Here is a 7,000-nt window from a genome sequence, read left to right as displayed (position 1 = left end):
CACACGATGCAAATAGCTTGACCCTCTTCGGCCACTGTAGCAGCTCAGTCGCAAAGGCTGCTGGGATTTGTAGTTTGCGGCTCTTCCTAGTGTCTCCCTGTCATGGCTGCTTCCAGTTAGGTACTGTGCTTTTCCTCCTTTATAATGGCACTTGTGTGTTGCTTTGTACAGTACACCGATGAGGTGGTGGTGAACGATCCGTGCAGGGTAGACCGGGGCCGTGTACACAGATGTGTGGTTCAGGGGTCCTGGGAGAGTGTCAGGCAGGTGACCACTACAGTGTGTCCTGCCATGTACGTGCCCTTATGTACAGAGGGAGCCGGGCATGTGGGGGGTTATGGAGGTGGCAGGCCTGTGATGGAGGGCGTGCAGTGAGGCCCCTGCCAGGACTGGGCTCTATCTCTGCCCCTATGTGTGACAGCTGTCCTCATCACACAGAGCTGGGTCTGATCTGCTGGGGAGTGTGTGATGGGGGGCAGCGGTGCATTATTACACAGAGGATGGCACCGAACAGATCATCGCTTATCACAGTCCGGTGCCTTATGTACAGGATCCACGAGACGGCGAAGCCAGCCCCACGTCAGGGCGCCATACTACCTCCGACTGTATGTAATCCATATGGTCCTAATGGATCGGTGTGTATGGCGCTCACACCTGGCTGCTGTAATACACGGTGCTGTTTACACCCATGCGGTAACACCCGCCATATGTGCACACAGGTATTCCCGCTCACAGGAATGGTCGGTTGTTGCCAGCGGATTTGAGCATTTTTGAATGTGTATTTTGGTGCAGAACCCGTGTCGAGGTACTCTGTGTGAACATAGCCCTAATGAACTCCGCTGCACTGAGGGGTTTAATGCATCCGGCCAATTCCTGTGCAGGGTGGTCACAAGTTTGTTGTAGATATTTGTTTTTATTGAATCCTCTAGATAAGAGGAATTCTGCCATTATTCCTAGATTTGTGCAGGAAAATCCGCAGGTACTGGTTTAAAATACGAAAATTGGTGTACTCGCCTGACTAATGTTCTGTGTCTCATGATGAGGATGGCCCGCTCCCTGTATGCAGATGTTATTGCTGTAGACCCGGGTACAGGGACTGGTGATCATCAGTATAGGAGCAGCTGAAAGGGGCTATCCAGAGCGATAGATTACTGGCCTAACAACTAATAGGCAATTGCCAGCTACCTGCCTGTCGTACCCGATGCCGATCTCTGCTGGCACAGAGCAGTCACAGACCCTCCTACCGGCGATTTAGCAGTTTCTGCTGATGCCACTTCGACAGAGCGTTGACTACTGTCCTATTCTGCTCTGTTGATGAGATGTGATTGTCGTCACGCTGTTTGACATCCAGCTCCCCGCTGCCCAATCGCGGGGAGCCAGCAGTCACACCCTGTCGACAGAGCAGCTCGGAAGAAGAAGGGCTCCTCTGTTGACGTAGAGCGGCTGAATAGTCAACAGGAGCGGTGCGTGACCTCTCTGAGCCGGCGCCGGGTCGAACAGGCAGGTGCCTCTGTTAGCAACTACCTGCCTGATATATTTTTGTCTTGTTAATTCTTTTTTTTTTTTAAACAATCGTGGAAAACCCCTTTAAGATGAGGTTGCAGCCTATTCTGCTTTTAAGCAGATTTCGAGTGGATTTCCTTGCAGATTTTGTCAGATTGCTGTGGAAAATTTCTGCAGCAAATCCGATACCTGTGACTCTACCTGAATGGCGTCTGTCTGCATGTGGCTTCCTTCATTATTGCTCCTACATCATCAATGACGTCCTGCCTGTACGTCCCCGGTGCCTGGTGTGGACTGTGGTCACACAGCTGCTGACTTCCTCTTTATCCGTCTCTTCTTCACCACAATTTCCTTCCTGCCGCCCTGTTATAAATGGTTTACGCAGGGACATTAATGCTTGCTGCCATATTACAGATGATTGATATACAGACAGCCCGCAGCGTTCTCCTATTGTACCGTCAATACCTCGACATTGGCAAAAACTCGTATTTCCCTCATATGTGACGTGTCCCATCACCTGCCATGTTCTTCCATACAGCAGAATACAGTGTTACACCGTGTAGCAGGTGATCTAGATATACATGGCCAAGATGGCTGCTGTGGAGGCATGGGTAGTGATGTGGTCAGTCGGAACCTTGCCTCCTTTCTATTCTATTGGTGTGGGTTGGGCCGGCGATGATGGCAGTGGTGTTGTATATAGCCAGCCTTCTCAGCAGCCATTTTGAACATGAGTGGTCACCGGTCACTGATATGGACGAGGCAGTAGAGCAGGAGTCAAGTGCTGCAAACACTCTGCTATACGTCATTTACTAATCTATTACATTTATATTTGATCAAAGTATGATATAAAGTGATGATTACAAGGCTAGACTGAACCGGATTTGTTTGTAGTCTGTTACCATGGAGACATGAGCGCATGCGCAGTTTTAATGTGACCGCCACTATCTGTCTGCGCAAAGATGGTGGCGGTCTGATTTACTGCGCCTGCACGAATTCCGCGCTGGTGAAGTGAATCATTCGGTTGATCTCGGCTGCAGATGCGCGACATGTCAGCAGGCAGAGCGAGCCGGTCACATTAAAGGGGTTTTCCCACAAACGAAAGTTCATTTTTAAAAAGGAGGAGAGCACATGGGGTACACAGGTCAAAGAAGAAATGATATGAGAGGAGAAGACAGCATATGGGGGAGAGAGAAAACGCACAGGGGGGAGACAGCTGAAACGGGACAGCACATGAGGGGAGAACACAGCTCAGGAAGGAGAGAGACAACAGACAAGGGAGATAGCACGTGGAGAAGACAGGTCAAAGAAGAGAGCACACACAGGAGAAGTCAGCAGATGAGGAAAGAGAGAGTGGATAGGTGGGTGAGCACATGGGGGAAGAGATTCTCAATGCTGCAAAGTCTGCCCCCATCGTGACAGAACCGTCCTCCCGATGCGATAGCATCAGGACTCCATCTAGTGTATATATATATATTTGCAAAGTAGCGCAAAAAATACTATAGTACGGGTGCAAAGCTTTATGGACATCTATCATTTTAGTCCAATATAATATAAATAGAAAAATAAGCAGCCCTCCTAATCTAAAAAAAGGGAATGACTATTTATTGATTGCATTGATAGACATGTTAATGATATGCAAATGATGAAACAATAGAATGAAAATTTTCAAACCATCTCGATTTATTCAGTGTCGAGTATGAGCGCCTTGCACAGAAGTTCACGCGCCTTAACTGCCATCAATGAGGTTATTGATGGTTGAGGAACGTTCTGCCACAGTGAAGGCACTTGGGCAAATCATCAAGGTCCGCTGCTGGCAGCTTCCTTTTCAATTGCCAACCAATGGTGTCCTAGATGTGCTCTATGGAAGACTAGTCCGGAGGCCCTGCAGGACTTGGTGGCACGAGCAAAATGCGGTGTGATGTTGTGTTGAAAAATGGCCAAGGCATGTAAGTCTGTGTATTTCCTCATGTGGCATCATAATTGATGCTGAATAAATTGAGATGATTTAAAAATTTTGTTTCCATTTTTTATCATTGTGTATATCAGTAACGTGTCTATCCATTCTGTGATTTCCATAACGCCACGACTTTTCCTTCTTGTTGTTGCAATTTCAATATTGAGGAGAGTATATAAGCGAGTGATGCCTCACCCTACAGCGTGACATGAAGAAACACGCCAAACGGGTAGCAAATTGACAGATAAGGTTCAATCTTGAGAAGTGTAAAGTCCCCGTCACACACAGCGATCTCGGTAGCGAGCTTGCTGCTGAGTCACAAGTTTTGTGACGCAACAGCGATCTCACCAGCGAGATCGCTGTGTGTGACACTTACCAGCGACCGGCCCCCCCGCCGGGTATCGCTGATCGTCCTGGAATAGCCAGGACATTTTTGGGGTCGGTGGTCTCCCGCTGGCCAGCACGCATCGCTGAGTGTGGCAGTCAGGAGACCAGCGAGCAGGAGCTGGTAACTAAGGCAAACAGAGGGTTTCTAAGCGGCGCGCAGCGCTTAGAAACCCGATGTGTACCTTAGTTACCAGCGCGCTGGTGCAGGGAGCTGGTAACCAAGGTACACACCGGGTTTCTTAGCGCCGCTTAGAAACCCGATGTGTACCTTGGTTACCAGCTCCCTGTACCAGCGCGCTGGTAACTAAGATACACAGTTGGTAACTAAGCGACGTGCGTCGCTTGTTACCCGCGTGTCACTGGTGCTGATCGCTGGTGAAGCTGCCTGTTTGGCAGCTCACCAGCGATCATGTAGTGACACACCAGCGATCCTGACAAGGTCATATCTTTGTCGGGATCGCTGGTGCGTCGCTGTGTGTGACGGGGGCCTAAGATGTTACATTTTGGCTGATTAAGGAAGGGTTGGGGGGTGTAACTGTAGAGAATAAACTAAACTATATCCTTCAATGCCAGTCAGCAAAATAAAAAGTGAACAAGACATTGTTCAGTATTAGTAACGTCATGGCCACTGGAGAAGAATGTGTTTGACCGCTTGATAAAACATTGGTGTAACCGAATCTTGAGTATTCAGTCCAGTTTTGGGCAATAATTCACAGTTCAATATGTTTGGATGAATATCCAGAGTTCTGTTGCAAGGCTCAATAGAGGGTCAGACATTGACTTACAGAGTGGCAACCTCCAATAGGTGGAACTAGAGAGACAGCGGTCTTGGTCCATGAGGAGAACTTGTCCTAGAGAGCATTGCCTCACCTATATGTCCCCCTACACCAGCAGGCAGTCCCTATAGTGAGTGCACAGTGCCTTCCAAACCTCCGTCAGAAGCTCCTCATACTGCCAGCCAGGTGTCCTGCTTCTTTGTTGAGGAGAGCTTATTTGCATGCCTTTTTCTCAGATGGCATTGCCTGGCCTAGAAGTCTCCACACAGAGAAGTAGTATCCCCTAGACCTATCACAAAGTCTGCAAGGATTACATTCACCTCTACCTTATGGAACGTGCTCCCGGAGGAATTGGCTGGGAAAGTGATATATTTTAGATAAACCAGTCCATTGTCCAGAAGTGACCCGTACTCGTAAGGTTATGTCCTGCTTTTCTCTCCAGTCATCATCCGCGGGGACGACTGCTCCATTGCCGGGTATCTGCCTTGGTTTTTGTCTCCCTGTGCCGCAGTCATCAGTGTTTTGGAGGCTTCACATGTGATACAGTTGTCTCCCCTCTGCTTTGCTGATTGCCTCATTTTTTGTGATTCTTTACCTGCCGGATGAGGGAAGCGAGTGATGCCTGACAAGTTTTTCACCTGATGTTTTTGAATTTTCAATGTGGTTTTGAAAATGAGTGTTCTTCCGGATTCAGTAATTGCAAGTGATTATAATTACTGATTATACTGATTATGAGTGATTTGTTTTTGGAATGATGATATCTTTAAGGTGTTTCATAGTTTGGTGTTTCATTGATTATTTTTTTTTCTTCTTTACTTCCTGGGGGTGAATTGACAAGTAAGATGCAGTTGACATAGATTTGATTTTTAAATGCCTGGATCACGCATGACAAGTATCTGGCTCAGCGCTGTAGTAAGGATCTGATCAGTGATGGAGGATTGGCTGTAGAGGTGTACTACTTCTACTACTACTACTCCTCATCTCCAAATCTGAGGAGCTCTAACCATTCCTACAAGCTAGACATAGAGACGCTTCCTCTTCTCACGTGACACCATGTGATCTTTGACTGTTCTTTCTAATCACGAGCTCAAACCTCAAATTCCGAGCAGCGACATGTGATTTTACAATGCTGCAAGGAAATCCGAATGATTCTCATTTTTTATGCTGTCAGTGAATGTGGTTTGTTAATGACTGCACGTTTCTGTAGTGTGCTTATCTTTCTGGACCTTCATGTTTGCGGAAGTTTGAGTTTCTTTTCAAATGTTTAACTTTACATCTCGCGACATTCCTGGGTCAGCGTAAAGCTTTTTTTTTTTTTTTTAGACGCTAATTATTCAGACATCCGGTTTTTCATGTACGTGTTCTGTCTGTGATTCTCCCTTATGGAAACTGTCCTCTTTATATGGAGCTGTTCACACTTTCAGAAACATGTCCGTTTTTGTACCGAGTCACAGATCAAAATTACAAACACAAGTTTGTCATACAACAAAATGACTTATGAAATGATGGTAGAAACTGCCAGACTGATGTTCCTTCGATCCAAAACACTGTTAAAACTCATTTTTTAACGTACGAGAAAAATCACTGACTTCCGAATGAGGTCTTAGTCTCAACATTATTAAAGGGATTGTCCACTACTCGGGCAACCCCCACTTACAAGCTATTTTAATTAGAGCTTGAAAGCCCTGGTCTAAAGCTGGACAGATCACGAGATTCGGACAGCTTTAAAGTCGCTGAATTCCTTCGTTGCTGCAGAGGCAGAGCTCTGACCAAGAGCACGGAGATGCAGAGGAGACAAAGCCCTGGCCGGGAGCGCAGAGGTGCCGCAGAGGCAATGCCCGGCCGGGAGTGCAGAGATGACGCAGAGACCAAGCCTTGGTCGGGAGCGCAGAGATGATGCAGTGACAGAGCACTCAGTTTGGGCCAGTGGTGATATCATGCCACTGGTCATATCATGCCACTGGTCAGAGCTGTAAGACCTGTTTCACATTCAGTTTTTTGTGTCAGTTAAAATCCGCCAAAAAGGCGGAAAGCGGATCCGTTCCTAACTGATGTGAACGGATGCCGTTTTTTTTTTATGGATCCGCCGAATGAAGAATTTTAAAGGAACCGCTGCCCGGGAAGGAGAGAGAGAGAGAGAGAGAGTTTTTTTTTTCTCTGTCCGCCAGAAATGATTTCAGGGTTAAATTTCCTCCTGACTTCATTCCTCCGGGCATGCGCTGTATAAAAATGCGGATCCTGCAGTACAAAAAACGTTGCATGGTCCGTTTGGGCATCTCGGCGGACGCAAAAAAATTGACGGATCCGCAAAAAAACGGATCCAACGGATGGCCATCCGTCAAGATCCGCTGGTAATGCAAGTCAATGGGGAAAAACGGAT

At 47.2% G+C, this 7,000-nt stretch overlaps 1 protein-coding gene across 1 annotated transcript in view; it reads left to right on the top strand.

Moving 5' to 3' along the window:
• Positions 1–270: 270 nt before the first annotated feature.
• Positions 271–7,000, top strand: part of TBC1D5 (TBC1 domain family member 5) — a 741,163-nt gene continuing 734,433 nt past the window's right edge. The window contains exon 1 of the mRNA XM_073568086.1: positions 271–293. The gene's annotated coding sequence lies outside the window, so the exon portion shown is untranslated. The remainder of the gene's footprint in view (positions 294–7,000) is intronic.

Source organism: Dendrobates tinctorius, unplaced genomic scaffold (genome assembly GCF_039654945.1).
Source record: "Dendrobates tinctorius isolate UK_male_01 unplaced genomic scaffold, ASM3965494v1 ptg000005l, whole genome shotgun sequence".
In the NCBI taxonomy this organism is placed as follows: domain Eukaryota; kingdom Metazoa; phylum Chordata; class Amphibia; order Anura; family Dendrobatidae; genus Dendrobates; species Dendrobates tinctorius.
The sequence above is the reverse complement of the archived record's forward strand: the minus strand, read 5'-3'. Positions and strand labels throughout refer to the sequence as shown.